At 37.8% G+C, this 16,695-nt stretch overlaps 1 protein-coding gene across 3 annotated transcripts in view; it reads right to left on the reverse strand.

The window, feature by feature from the left end:
• Positions 1–16,695, reverse strand: part of RAB3C (RAB3C, member RAS oncogene family) — a 343,707-nt gene that overhangs the window by 33,602 nt on the left and 293,410 nt on the right. The window lies entirely within an intron of this gene.

Raw genomic sequence — 16,695 nt, forward strand, 5'->3', positions numbered from 1 at the left:
AAATCTAGCTCTTTTGTATGGTAATGCAGCCCAATTGTCCTGTCCAGAATAGATACAAAAGCATGTGAAGCTTTATACAAATTATTTTCCTTCACATAATGATGGGTTCTGAAAGGTGTAATTAAGTCATCTCTTAATAAATCTCCTATCTGGAAAAGGAATCATATCTCCAACAGCCAGCAGCTGGTTTGTTCATTGAATCCTCAAGGCAGAGGATGAGATTATGAATCTTAAATCTTTAAACTATTTTCTTAGAATGGCCATTTCTTTGTCAAATAAAGCCAATCCAGGTTATTGTCAATTAATTAAAACTAAAGGCAAAAGAGACAGCATAAAGGTATTGTATCTAGACTTATTATGGAAACCTTTTTTTATCCAGGAAGACTTTCCTGGATAAAAATCATGGTTTATTCTGTACCTGGATGGGAAAGAGCTTCCTACAGGCACCAAATAGCGTGTATCTTGGAATCTGGCACAGAGACAAGAAAAAGTCACCCACTGAGAATCAATTACTAAGTAAGAACCACAAAAAGCATGAGATTACTCATCTGCACAAATAGTTCATTTCAACATAGGACTAACAAGTGACTTTCTGGTGAGAACATGTCATTTCCCAAAATTCTTTAAGGGACTACAATGGCTCCCAAATTTTTAACATGGAGGGCTGGATCTCTCTTAGCTGTGGTCTAATGAATTATAAAATTTCCAAGATGCAACCATCAAAAGAGAATGGAATTGGTCTGCATGGAGTTGGGAAAAAGGCAAGTCTGGGATGGAGAGTACTTACTGTCCAAAGTGATCAAAGGAGATGGGAGAATGCCTGTACCAAGCAGAGCGGGTATTCTGGTTTGCTTGCCTGTTCACCTCCACTGGGGTAAGGGAGCATTGTCTCTCCCAGTGCTATTCCCTTAGAGTCACAGGCCTGCCACATAATAAGCACTCAATAGAATAAAGAATAAATGAGTGAACATATTTGGACTCCCTTTTCTTTGATCTAGGGCCACTAAGAAGCCTTATGAAATTGAATGCCTTTCCTAAGGGTATTTTTACTATTGGTAAAAGGATGCACTGATTACCTGACAGGAATATTATTAACTACATGACATTTGCATTTCTCAGTACAAATAATAAAAGGCATTTTTAATTAGAAATCAGTCCCTTGTGAGTTTGGTTAGAGTGATTTTTTCCTCTACTATTCCCAGCTCTGATCATTTTGCCCTGAGAGAAAGAACATTGGCAAGTGTGCAAAGCTGATGAACAGAACTGACCCTCTGCCAACCTCACCCCGGAACTGTGTATTTCACAATTCAGCATGAACAAACAATCCTCCTTAATTTTAGCTCTTTTAATTCTCAAAACTTAAATTCTATCCAAATGCTGCAGTTTGTATTTCTTACACTTGACTTTAATTTTATTGTTAAGTAACATGAATAATAGCATTTTTTGTTTATAAAAACCAAATAAAAAACAAAACCAGTTTATGCAGATCTCTGTTACATGGAACTGTGTGTGTTTTTAAACATTTCACCTAATAGGTTTGCAAGTTCATGTGAATGAGAAAAGAGTCCAGCTTGAAGGATTCTAAGAAAAGGAGATGGGTCCTGGTTCTGAGCCAAATTCAGGTAAGAAAAATGAGAAATGGATTTTTGTTAGATGGGGCAGGATACATGAAACTCGAGACTGTTATAGAGGAGAACTTTTGATCTGAAAATAGTAGGAAGCAGTGGGGGTTTGGCGGCTGTTAATCAAGAACATGTCTAGCATTTTGGCAGCTCTTGAAGGATCTGGACTCATGGGTAATGGAGATACCCCAGAGATAAAAAAAATGCTGACAGAGATCTGTAGGAGTAAGGAGTGTAAGAAAGATCACCTAAGTTAATGGGGTTGATTAAAGAGAGCAATGAGTAAAAGAGGGAATTGCCAAAGTCTGGAGGATTCATGAACTAGGCAATTTGAGAAGGTGAGGTAGAGAGGAGGTATAGAAGAGAAGCAGCATGAGAACCCTGAGGTCAGTGAGAAACAGGAGTGTTTTACCCAAAGCTGCTTCATGGGTGGCCCATCATGGGTTGGAAGAACATCAAATTGATCACCCAAACAGAGTCATTTTTGAGACTGAAAGAGGGTGTTATTAATCCTCACACTGGGAAATGAACATAAATGGAGACTCTTCCAAGCAAACTGGCATGCATGGTAGCTTCATTTATAAGGAACAGACAGTTGCTGGGGAGTACAATGCACGTGCCAGCAAAGAGTGGATGTCCATAGGTGATGAAATAATGGGAGGTCAAAAGTTACTAGGAATGGGAGAGCTCCAATGAGACAAGGACCAACAGAGGTAGATGTCCCTTCCTGTACCACCCCATGAGAATGACCACACGTAAACCAACCCAAACCCATTAAAATATACCCTGTTGGTTTATTATACCTCCTGGGCACACTTAGCTAAAAAGAACGTGAGCCAGTGGAAATAATAGTCAGATGGCAGTGCTTCTCTGCAGAGAGCTGTGTGCAGACAGGTACTTAAAGCCTTTAAATAGCATTGTTGGGGCTCCCTACTGAGTCTAAAAGTTGGCAATTCCCATTATTTCATAAACACTACACTTAAGATTTAAATAAATCTTTAAAGGCTGCTGAAGAAAAGAATCAAAACTTTTTGGAACAGGTGGTCTGAGTTTTAAAAATAGACTTCAGGGCAAGGCTCTCCTCCTCATTATAGTTTCTGTCTCCCTCTACCTGGCTTAATTACAGGATTATTTTCATAGGGACAGAGGGGTGAAGATTAAAAAATTGAAGGAATAAAGCATCATTATTTATTAAAGTGGGGTGGCTGGAGGCAACATTGCAGGTCTGAACCAAAAAAGAAAGCTTTAAAATGTCCAAGGTGGGAGGATCTACCACCAGGACTGCTCATACTTCTCTGGCATGGGTACTCTAGCTAATAAGTGGCCCTTAGCAAGCTAAGTAGACACTGTTAGGTCAGAATGAAGCCCATGAATTGAAATTAGCTATAATGAACAATTCTGACAAAGCCATGATGGCCAGATCTTAGGATTTGCTTTACTTTTTCATAGTGGTTTCTTATGTTACACAAAAATGCATTTAATGGAGACAACTCTTAACCTCCTCCCCCATTTAATTTCATAGAAAAGCGTGGCTGTTTGCATTTGAACAGTAATTTCCTGTTATCTGTAAAAGTATGGATTTCAGGATTCCAGTGCAAGACTAATTCTTTCTGCTTGCTCACGAGACTTGTCCCATTTACCTTATGGTTGGTTCTCCACCAAGTATCTCCATTCTGTCTCTTTCAAGGTTTCTCCCCTTCTGAAGGCTAAAATGCTGATTTTACTTTGAGGACTTCAACTCATTACTCAAGCCAGACAGCTAAGATCATCTTTGACTTCCATATCCTCAGCCTCCAGGATCCAAACAGTCACCAAATATTATTATTTCTATTGCCTAAATATTTAAAAAGCTCTCTTTGCATTTGTATCCCCACTTTCACAGTTTAGGTCTGTCCTTCTCAACCTTCTACACAATCAGGTGACACATAGGGAGGATCTAACTCAGGGGTTCTCTGCTGTATATCAGAGTCACCTTGAATAGCTAAGACACTCACGTTTGTACTCCAGCTTCAGACATTTTGACTTAAGGGACCAGTTTGTGCATGTGCTTCCTGTTTTCCCTCAACAATCCATTCTCTAACCAGGGGTCTCCAAACATTTTAAATAGTACATTTCTTCCAGTTTTTTTTTAAAAAAGGTTCAGAAAGAGTGATGTCAGCATCATTACATCAGCTTTGTCCCCTCTTATTTACTATGAATTGGACATTCATAACTAAATAAAAGTGTCTCTGGCATTACACCTGGACACCCAGGAGATTTTTACCCACTCAGGCATCAGATAGTAGATGGATGGGACCCGAATGGGGGCTGAGAATCCAAAGCATTTGGTGAATTTGCCCCACTCCACTTGCCACAATGGGGGTGGAGGGAGGAGTGAAACTGCAGAGTACAAAGCAGGACAGACACTCATTGGAGGTGAAGTCCAGCTGGGATTCTTTGAGAAGATAAACAAAATCACAAACCTTTAGCTAGACTAAGAAAAAAAAAGGATAGAAGACTCATAACTTGAGAAATAAAAAATGAGACTTTACAACTGATACTACAGAAAGATTGTTAAGAGGCCATTATGAGCAATTATAGGACAGCAAATTACATAACCCAAAAGAAATGGATCAATTTCTAGAAACAAAACATATCAAGACTGAACCAGGAATAGAAAATCTGATCCAACTAATACTGTAATAAGGAGATTAAATAAGTAATTGATATCCCTAATGAATATAAATGTGAAAAATCTCAACAAAATAATAGCAAACTGAATTCAAGAACACATAAAAAGGATTATAAGCCATGACCAAGTGGGATTTATCCTTGGGAAGCAAGATGGTTCAACATAGGCAAATTAACAAATGTCATAGATAACGATAAGATAAAAGAAAAAATGACTATTTCAATAGATGCAGAAAAAGCATTTCATAAAATACAACATTCTTTCATGATAAAAAAACATTGGCAGCTTTGGTATACAAGAAACATAACATAATAAAGGCCATGTATGACAAATCCACAGCTAACATTATACTCAATGGAGGAAAAGTGAAAACTTTCCTCCAAGATCAGAAAAAGACAAGGATGCCCACTCTCACCATTCCTACTCATTATAGTTCTCAAAGTTCTACCTAGAACAATCAGACAACACAAAAAATTATAAGACATTCACATCAGGAAAGAAGAAGTAAAGCTGATGCCATTTGCAGAGAATGGGATTCTGTTTATAAAAAATCTCAAAGACTCACCCAAAAAACTGTTGGAAAAAACAATTTCAGTAAAGTTGGAGGATACAAAATCAGCATACATCATTTACATTTTTATACACTAACGATGAAACATCTGAAAAAGAAATATATAAAATCATCCTATTCACAATAGTGTGAAAAACAATAAAATTCTTAAGAATAAATTTAACTCAGAAAGTGAAAGGTCTGTAGAATACAAATGACAAGAGGTTGCTAAAAGAAATCAAAGCAGATACAAACAAATGGAAAGACATCCTGTGTTCATAGATTGAAAAAATTTATATTGTTAAAATGGCCATAGTACCCAAAGCTATCTATAAACTCAGTGCAATTCCCATCAAAATAACAAAAGCATTTTTCACAGATTTGTATGTGAAATAGTACAAATGTACTATTTGTATTTGTAAAATTTGTATGAAACTACAGAAGACCTTGAATAGCTACAGCTATACTCAGGAAAAAGAACAAAGCTTGGAGTTACCACACTTCTGGATTTCAAACTACAAGGCTACAGTAATAAAAACAGTATGGTACTGACACAAAAAGAGACACATAGACCAGTAGAACAGAATAAAGAGCCAAGAATAAATTCCTGGTTACATGATCAACTAATATTCAACAAGGTAGCCAAGAGCACCCAGTGGAGAAGGGATAGTCTCTTCAACAGATTTGGACTCCTATCTTAGACCATTCATAAAAATTAACTCAAAATAATCAAAAGTTTAAACATTATACTGCTACAATAAAACTTATAAAAGAAAACATAGAAGAAATGTCTTGACATTTGTCTAGGCAATGATTTTTTGGATAGGACACCCAAAGCAAAATTGACAAAAACAAGATTCAACAAATGGGACTACATCAAACTTAAAAGCTTTTGCACAACAAAAGAAACAATTTATGTTTTGTTTTTGTTTTTGTTTTTTTTTAGAGAGAGAGAATGAGAGAGAGCACACGAGAGGGGGGAGGGTCAGAGGGAGAAACAGACTCCCTGCCGAGCAGGGAGCCCGATGCGGGACTCGATCCAGGGACTCCAGGATCATGACCTGAGCCGAAGGCAGTCGCTTAACCAACTGAGCCACCCAGGTGCCCCAACAAAAGAAACAATTTAGAAAATGAAAAGGCACCCTACAGAAAGGAAGTATTTTGCAAACCGTCTATCAGATAAGGAGCTAATATCTAAAATATATAAAGAACTTGAACAACTCACAACAAAAAAAATCTGATTAAGAAATGGGCAAAAGAACTAAATGGATATTTATCCAAAGAAGTCATTCAAATGGCCAGAAGGTATATGAAAAGATTTCAACACCAGTTATAATGGCTATAATCAGGAAGACAAGAGATAACAAGTGCTGGCAAGGATGTGGAAAAAAGGAAACCCTCACACACTGTTGGAGGGAATGTAAACTGGTCCCATCAATGTGAAAAATATGAATTTTCCTCAAAACTAATAGATCTGCCATACGATCCAGCAATTCTACTTCTGGGTATATACCCAAAGGAAATGAAAACAGAATTTTGAAGAAATATATGCATTCTCATGTTTATTACAGCATTGTTCACAACAGCCAAGATATGGAAACAAACTGAGTGCCCATCAATGGATGAAAGGATATGGAAATTGTGGTACATATACACAATGGATATTATTCAGCTGTGAGAAAGAAGGATATCCTGCCATTTGCAACAACATGGATGGGCACTGTGCACATTATACTAGGTGAGATAAGTCAGACAAATTTAAGTGCTGTATGCTATCACTTATATGTGGAAATCTAAAAAGCCAAGCTTGTAAAAACACAATAAAATGGTGGTTACCAGGGGATGGGGATCAGGGAACAGGAAAGATGTTGTTGAAGGGTACAATCTTACAATGGGTAGTAAATAAGCCCCAGAAATCTAATGCACAGCACAGTAAATATAGTAACAATATTGTACTATAATCATCAAAGTCGATAAGACACTAGAACTTCATTATTCCAAATATTAAAAAGATTATGTAAGGTGATAGAGGTGTTATCATTACAATGGCATTCATATTACAATATAATGTAATATAAATATGAAATTAACTTGTACGCCTTAAATTTACACAATGTTATATGTCAAATATATTTCAATAAAAAAAGCAAAACAAAAATAAGATTTGACACTAATAGACAAATATTTATAAATTATAATGTACTATTGGAGTGATACATTATAAAAGCCAATAACTAAAAAAATGTTTGAGTATTGATATACAAATAAATGTTAGTGTTAACATTTTCTTTCTGCACACCAGCTGATCTTAAATACCTTAATTTTATGAACACTGCCAAGGTAAATGTTCAAAAATGAAATGTGATCTTCATGTCACCCTACTGTTTAAAACATAGCACTGGTTCTGCAGCCCTTATAAGAGAAAGCCCAGTCTTCAGTTCTACAAGCTTTCCAGCCTTAGATCTCTCCAGATCAATTTCTTCTGCCTAGAAGGACAATCATCTGTTTGTCCACCTAATGCATCCTATTTATACTTCAAGACTTGGTTCAAACATCATCTCCTCAATGGCACCATTCCCGGAGTCTTCAGAGAGGGGATATTTTTATCTTACAAGCTCTTCTAACACTGAGTCCACATCCCTATCATGGTAATATATATGGTCTTTTTTTTAAAGCCTTTGTTTAAGTGTCCCTCACTAGACTAGAATCTACTTGGGCGGGGGGTGGTGGTGGCAGGAGGTTGGTCATACTGTTGCTTTGCTCACAGGGCCTGGCCAAAAGTGGTGTTCAATAATACTGAACGACTAAATGAGTGAATTAATAAAACACTGTAATGAATTCCCAAACTACTCAGAAAAACATTTATCTCCAGTCTCCCCAAAGAAATAAATTCTTAAGGTGACCCCATTGCAGTTTGGGATGAGAATCTATGGCACATTTATTTTAACTCAATGACTCATTATACAATTCTAAGCAGACTTCGCTAAATTCTCACTGGACCCACTAATTATATACTGTTCTGTAACCTCATACTACTCTTCTGACCACCAAAAGTCTTATTAAAAATGTTGTAACTATTGGCCACAGGGGACCAGACTAGGGTAGTACATAAGGTGTCAGTAGGTGGTCAGTAGGAAGCCAACCTTGTGGACCAGGTTCCTGAGGCAGAGCAGCATGGTTCCAAACTATCAAAAGCATCACATAGCACAACCTCCTCCTGTTGGCTCTCTAGTAATCTGCCTCTTGTTTTGTTGTTGTTGTTTGTTTTGTTTTGTTTTTCCCTGTACATCAGTGGTTCTCAATCATGACTATGTGTTGGAATAACATGAGACTTAAAAGAAATACAGTTGGGTTTTGGTTCAAGATGGTGACATAGAATACTAAACTCACCTCCCATAGACACAACGAATTTGCAACTATATACGGAAGAATCCTCTGGGAAAAAAATCTAAAATGTGGCTGAGCAACTCCTACCCATTGGGTGAACAAAAGAATGGCCACATCAAAGCGGGTAGGAGAGGCTGGGACACCATCTTGCTATAAACTTCATTCCTGGCTTAACTATCTACAATGAGTAAGGAACTCAAAACCCAAAGCTTCTGGCTGAGGACCAAAGGGTTTAAACCCCACATAGCATATTCATATTTTATGATCTGCACCTGAAGGTCAAGTCCCCCAAAACATCTAGCTTTGAAAATGAATGGGGCTTGTATCCACGACACCCACAACATTGTAGTAAACTGAGAAAAAGCTCTTAAAGGGCTTGCACACAGACTTAAACTCCCAGGGCCTAATGTAGAGACAGCCAATTGAAAGACACCCAGACTTTATGTAAAAGAAGCTCATTTGTTAAACTTGAAGGATCAGCCTGAGGGGCATTCATCTAATTTAACACACATCTAGGGGCCTTTTCCAAAGAAGACATGTGGATGGCCAAGAGATACATGAAAAGATGCATATCACTGATCATCAGGGAAATGCAAATCAAAACCACCCTGGGATATCACTTTATAGCCAGCAGAACAGCTAGTATCAAAAAAGACAAGAAATAAGTGTTGGCTAGGATGCGGAGCAAAGGGAACCTTAGTGCGCTGTTGGTGGGAATGTAAATTGGTGGGGACCCTTTTGAAAGAATAATGAAGTTTCTCAACAAACCAAAAATAGAAGTACTGCGTGATCCATAATTCCGTTTCTGGGTATTTATCCAAAGAAAACAAAAACACTAATTTGAAAAGATATATGCACCCACGTGTTTATTGCAGCATTATTTATAGTAGCCAAGATATGAAAGCAACCCAAGTGTCCACTGATAGATGAATGGATAAGGAAGATGTAGTATATATACACCACAAAATATCATCAGCCATAAAAAATATGAAATCCTGCCATTTATGACAATATGGTTGGACCTAGAGGGTATTATGCTAAGTGAAGTCGGAGAAAGACATGATTTCATTTTTATGTGGAACATAAAAAATAAGCAACAACAACAAAATAGAAACAGACTCATATATACAGAGAACAAATTGGTGGTTGTCAGAGCAAGGGGCATGGGGAGAGGCGAAAGAGGTGAAGGGGATTAAAAAGTACCAACTTTCAGTTATAAAATGAATTAGTGATGGAATGAAAAATACAGCATAGGGAATATTCTCAATAATATTCTAATAACTTCATATGCTGACAGTAACTACACTTACCATGGTGAGCATTTTGTAGTGTATGTATTTGTGGAGTCACTATGTTGTATACCTGAAACTAATGTAATATTACATGCCAACTATACTTCAATTAAAAAAATTTAAAAAACAATGAAGCACATAGATACAGAGAACAGATTGATGGTTACCAAAGGCCAGGAGTGAGGGGTGGACAAAATGGTGAAGGGGGACAAAATATATAAACTGTCAGTAATAAAATAAGTCAGTCATGGAAATATAATGTATAGCATAATGACTTTTGTTAATGATATTGTATTTTTATTTAAAAGTTGCTTTGAGAGTGGATCTTAAAAGTTCTCATCACGAGAAAAGAATTTTTCTATGTAGGGTAACAGAGGTTAACTAAAATTTTTGTGGTGATTGTTCTGCAATATATACAAATATCGAATCATTATGTTGTACTCCTGAAACTAATATGATGTTATATGTCAATTATTACTGCAACAAAAGTAATTTAAAAAAATATTTTGGGTCCCATTCTCGAGATTCCAATTAATTGGCCTGGATATGGCTTGACCACTGCGATTTTTTTCAAAACACCTACTCTAGATCCAATCTTCCTTCTAGATTTATTTCCCTCTCCTTGCTTTGGTCTTGTCTGATTTGAATTTTCTGAGAAAAATGGAAGACCCTATCAGTGTTCTGAGGCCCATCTGTGACTTCTGAGTTCGTTCACCTCAGTTATTCCTGGTCTCAGAGCACTCTGATGTGGCTCCCTCAGTGCAACAATCAAGACAATAGCACACTCCGTAATACATTGATTTTTCATTATTTAGAAGAGAACTTAAGTGGTTTTGATTACGGAGTCTGTAAGTTGGTGTTTTATTAAAAGATTTATTTATTTTGGAAGAGAAAGAGCGAGAGAGTGGGGCAGAGGAGGGGCAGAGGGAAACTCAGGCACACCACGCTGAGCATGGAGCCCTGCGGGCTCTATCTCTCATGACCCTGAGATAATTGACCTCAGCCGAAACCAAGAGTAGGACACTTAACTGATTGTGCCACCCAGGAATCCCTGTAAATTGGTGTTCTAAAGGTACTAAGAAATTGCTGTATGCTTTAGTGCTGTCTCAGTGTCAGTTTTAAGGCTTATGGAGTAAGGCATTAAGAATTTCCAGAGGCTAGAAAGCACAGAATGGCTAAAGAATTTTCCAGTTTTAATAAACTAAGAAACTAATGTTGGAAGAGACTCCAGAAAGATGGACATTTGTTGAAAGGAGAAATTATGTATTTGGGTGAGATTGCATTTAAGAGAATTTATCCTTAACAAGGATGTAGTCACTTTATGGCATCGTCCACTAGAAGTCTGTAGATCACTGGAAGACTGTGGCATCCAAGAACAGAGTTTAAATAGGCTTACTATTATATGGGACCCAATTCCCTCCTGAACTGTAAAATAGAAAACTAAATTCATTTAAGACCTATTCTGTACCTCGAGGTTGTACTAAGGATACAATGACTCATGAGTGAACTTAGAGGTCAGGGAAGGTACGATGCTACTATTATAATTATCTTCAATAAAAAACATATGAAGAGAATCTAGCTGCTTAAGGTCAGACCACGTGGATCCAAAAGTTCATGGTTCCCATGGCAACATGATTTCTTATTACAATTACTGCCTTGCTTTCTCTTCCCTGGGCTGGCAGTGAAAGACAAGGGTGGTTGCCCCTAAAAGATTCATAGGAGCAGAGCAGATTAGAGGATCCCAGAATCAGAATTCTTGAGTTAGGCAACCCTGGGTTTGTGCAGACCCAGCAGGAATCCAAAGCATTGCCAAGAAAATCCAAGGAGGTAGACTTCTCTGGATGAGTTATAATGATGGTCCCTTCACCTCAGTTAACGTGTCTCCACCAGTGATGTCAAGGCATATGAGGCAGTATGGTCAATGTGCCTAAATTCTTACCCTTGTTGTGACAGAAATGTTCACAGGGAGTCCAAACTCTTTCAGCCATGATGGATCTACCTTCCCTGATTTATCTAGATCTTTTAGGAAATAATTATATATCCTGCCTACATCCAGTCAGTTCCTTCAGTATAGTCTTTGTGATGTGAAGGAGTATCCTTTTCCATTTATTTGTCTTTAATTTACCTCTTTCTACTTCAACAGATTATTCCCTTGAAGGGATTGGTTAAGCCAGTCTTTATCAGATGAGTATGCTTCAGAGTACAGACAGAATGTATTTTGTCAGTCTTCATATTCCTAAAACAGAAGCAACTATCCACTCACACAACTCTGTGCCCCTCCTCCACTCTTCAAATTGCACTTGTTTTGATGTTTTCCAGCTGTTTAATTTATATATTCATGATATTTGATATTTCTGATATACAGACCACATGTTAAGCTTCACAACAGAAAAGATACATATTTTATGACTCCCTAATGTCACTGTGGGTGTTTAATAAGTATTTGTCAGATGGATAATCAAAACAAAACAAGTCATTACAATGGCGAAGTGAGAGGCAAATCTTACGGATTGGAAAAGTGGCCAAGTGTTAACATATTTTATAGTTGTCAGGAATCCTCATGGGGTCTCTGTGGAGACCTGGACGAGGGGAAAGATGGGTGTGGAATTTAGTAATACATGCACATAATATCATGACAGTTGTTTGAAGACTAAAAGAGAGTAAGTATCTATTATTTGAGTTAGGAAGAAATATTAATGCAAATTAGGAACATTTCAAAACTGAATCTTTACAAACTGTTTATAAAAAAATTAATCACTTCAATTTTTTTATCTGCAGTCTTTGTTTCTCTGACTACATTTTGGCAAATTTTAGAATTTCTGTACTTTCTGCCCTTTCGAGCTTATAAAAATAGTTCAAATATCCTTTCATCTATAATTTCAAGGCAATACAAATCCCTTCCCTTCCATAAATTTATTTGTTCTTATTTCTACTTGAGTGACTTCTATTTTAGGAAAACTATAATTATTTCTATTTTTTTCTCATTTAATATTAAACAGTTTTAACTTTTAAAGTTTAAGTTATAATATTATACATATATCTAGATTATTACCATATTATAAATTTGTTGCTTAGATAAAATACAAATCTAAAACATTCCTATATATTGTTACAGGTATATACATCTGTAGTAAATGTTAAAAACATGCATTGAAAGAATAGTATTATATAGGATAATGTTCAGCTCCGGGGACAAATACTTGCCACCATCTAAGCCAGCATTCTAAAATTAGTGTTGTGTAAAGTCAGAGTGTTTCTTAAAAATGTAGATTCCCGGGCTTCAACTTCAGAAACTCTAATGCAACAGGACTGTGTTGGGTTGATAATTGTGCACTTGAGCAAGAACCTCAGATTTAGCTGCAGATGATTAAAGAACCACCCTACAACACACATACAGAAAATGCACAGCTATGGGGGGCGGGGACGGGATAGAGGAGCCTGCAGCTCCAGGGAGAGAGCAGGACTAGAACAAGATTTGGTTGTCACTGTTGGTGGGAATGCAAACTGGTACAGCCACTGTGGAAAAAGTGTGGAGGTCCCCCAAAAAGTTAAATTGGAACCCTACCAATCAGTAATTGCACTACTGGGTGTTCACCCAAAAAAAAATACAAAAACACCAAATCAAAGGGGTATGTGCACCCTTACATTTATAGCAGTATTTACAATAGCCAAATTATGGAAGCATCCACTGATAAATGAATGGATAAAGAAGATGTGGTGTGTATGTACGTATACATATGTATATATGTACATACACACAGTGGAATATTATTCAGCCATAAAAAGAATGAAATCTTGTCATTGCAATGACATGGATGGAGCTAGACAGTATAAATGCTAAGTGAAATAAGTCTGTCAGAGAATGATAAATACTATATGACTTCACTCATATGTGGAATTTAAGAAACAAAACAAATGAGCAAAGGAAAAGAGAGATAAGCCAAGAAACAGTCTTAACTATAGAGAACAAACTGATGGTTACCAGAGGGAAGGTGGGGTGGGGGCTGGAGGAAGGATGATACAGGTGATGGGACTAAGGAATGCACTTGCCGTGGTGAGCCTGGGTGATGCATATAAGTGTTGAACTACTACACTGTATACCTAAAACTAATATAACACTGTAGGTTAATTATACTGGAATTAAAATTAAAAAAATGATTGGGTTGTCATGGTCTGTGGCAGCAGTTCTGAGCATGGAAGTGGATGGGAGAAAATGAAGAGTGGTGGGCCCAGTGAAGAATGCCAAAGAGCAAGAAGCAGAAAAAGGAGGGATTTTCCAAGCAAACAGAAGGTATGGCTGGAGAGGGAGGAGGAAAACAGAGGGCATCATAGGGTGGAAGCCAAAAGGCCAAGTTCTATAAGGGCATAACCAAAGGGCCAAATAGAACAGAGAATGAGGAAAGGGAAATGCTCATTGTCTGGAGAGTCTATCTCAGGTACTCTATTTGTTTCTGGAAGGTAGGGGATGGTATTATCAGCAGCTGACACATCGTAAACACTCAGTAAGTGCTTGGTGAACTAAAGTGGACCGACAAGGGTGACTGCCATACAAGGATTTCAAAGAGCTCAGCTACAACTCAGTTCCTTCAAGTACCCTCACTAGGATTAGCAAATGTTTTATGGATGTAACTATCCACAATGGAGAATTAATTGTAACCAGACTGATAGAACAGTTATTTTCAACCATTTACTGAAATGTGGACATGATGTTTATAAACAGTGCCCAACCTCTGTGTCTATGTAAGGGAATTCTGGACAATGGAGTTGTACTAGTAATTAAAAAAAAAAAAAACAAAGGAAAGATCTTTAAAATCTTTACATTGATGTTGTGAGAGTAGGTTATTTCCATACAAATGATCTGTCATGATCATTTGTAGAAGTGTGTTCAGTCACGAGAAGAACAAACCACATTAAAGGAAGTAAATGACTCTCCAAGAATGCACAAGTGTTGGTTGCTATGACAACTGCTGGGTTATATTACATAGAGAGCAAAAAAAAAAAAAAAAAGAAAATCAATTAGAAACCATTGGAAGAACTTGCACCGGAGCATAAAACATTTCTGCCTCACAATTTCAGGAACTTTCCTACAGCTATGCATTGCATGAACAGGGTTCATGTTGATGCCAGTCAGAGGCTTAGTTCTAAGAAAGGTCACCTTCTGGATGCATTCCCATCATTCTAATGTTTCTTCCATAACCTGCTCTTCTGAACACCCAAGTAATTTATTAAAGTAGTGAAGAGTTCATGCAGTTACCGGTCTCTTTTCTGCTGGTGACATTAAACAGTGTCTGCCTTCAATCCGTTTTTGTTTGAACCAAACAATTTTCACATTTATACAGAGAGAGATGATTTCGATCTGTGGAGCAGTTCCCCCGCTACCCCCAATGTGGCGTATGTCTGACTTGTCAAGAAAATACAGGGAAAGAAGAGATGGTTTCAGGAAGCCACCATGCCAACCTTCTCCTAGGTTTCTTTTTTCTTTGGGGATCTACTATTCTCCAATCCTAAAGTCTTGACCTGCTAAGAGGATTAAGGAGAGTTGCCAAGTTTTTCAGAATTTTCAATAAAAACGTTGTTAAAGTGATAGAATGGGATCGCCCCTATGAACGAAATGCTAATGGTTCAAGAGCAACCACAGAGACCAGACATCAGCTATGTGACTTTCTCATGGGCAGCTCCACAAAGGTTTGGTGGAAGCATTCTTGTGGTCATCGGGTGACAGCCCTTAGTCTAATGAGTACACTGATCTCACAAAGAAATGTTCAAGCTCTCAGAATGGACTGTGCATAGTTCTTTTAGGAGATTACCACATGATAGAGTGACCCAATTGGGACCCATTGAGAGGGTCTCTGCTTCTCCAATATGTGCTGCCCAGTACCAGCAGATTGATCTCAAAGCAGCCCTTCATAGCAGTGCTTTTCAAAGTGTAGGTTGAGGCCCATCACTAGGCCCTAAGATCAATAGTGGGTGAGAACACTATCAAAAGACAGAGGGAGAAAGAGAATTGAATAGAAAAATATCAGAATGAATCTCATCTAGTAAGGGTAAATATACTTTGTGAAACTTCTATTTCTTTCTCTCTCTGTACATATGTATGCACTGGGTTGCTAGATTGAACATATTTCTTACTGTAGGTAGTAGCCAAAAAGGCTGGAGAGCCAGACTCTGCCCTGCTAAGAATACCTCCATGTTCTCTGTTGTGTAAGGAGGAAGGAGAGGGGAGGGGGAGGGGAGGAAGAGGAGCAGGAATAAAAAGAAAAGAATTCCACCTCTTTTGCTCTAGGGCTTCAATTGTTCCCCAAATCTGCTCTCTACTTCAGTAATATTACACTAGGTTCCAACTTTTCTACTCACTCTCCTCTCAATGTCCTTGCACCACTGTGCCCTTTAATCATAAAGCTTCCTCTCCTCTTTGCGGTTTTCAAATTCTGTTCTCCTTTAGGGTCCATTCAGGCCTTATCTTGGCATTTACCCATATGATCTCTATGTCCTCTCATCACTCACCTCTTTCTAGCTGTTCTGCTCAATTCCACACATTTTCTCTCCAGGTGTCCTGTCTTCTTTGAGCTTTACCTGCTTCCTGTCCCACTCTGCTCTCACACCTCTTGGTACCTCTCTTCCAGTCTGCCTCCTTCCCTCTGTTGCTTTCCTCTTGGCATCTACCTCCAAGTTAATTATCCTGTTTTTGTTGTCTGCTTGTTTCTGCTTTTTTCTGTGGATCTCTAGATTTCTCACTTGACTGAAAGCAACTTGAGCCCAGGGACAGTGAATCATACATTTTTGTATGCCCCGTGATATCTGGCACAGTACTGGGCATATCATAGGTGCTCAGTGTAAATGCCTTGAACTAATAAATCAAACATGATTCCCTCCTGTGCACCAAAACTCTACCCTACTTGCTCCAGTACTTTTCTCTCAAGATACAGTGTTTTGTGTTTAAAAGGGCTTTGTGACTTCTAAAGCTAATACCTATTTTTTTTTTTAATCTCGGTTGGTTTTATCTACAAAAACTTGGTAAAGGAGGCATGGGTCATGATACTCATTCTTGAGAGATGAAGAGACTGAGTCTCAAAGACGTTTTTAACAGCAGCAAGGCTTGTCAGTGATGTCCCCAGAATCAGGATCTATAATGTGACCTATTCTGTGCTACTAAACTTTTCCAGTAGAAACCTG

Source organism: Halichoerus grypus, chromosome 2, assembly GCF_964656455.1.
Source record: "Halichoerus grypus chromosome 2, mHalGry1.hap1.1, whole genome shotgun sequence".
In the NCBI taxonomy this organism is placed as follows: domain Eukaryota; kingdom Metazoa; phylum Chordata; class Mammalia; order Carnivora; family Phocidae; genus Halichoerus; species Halichoerus grypus.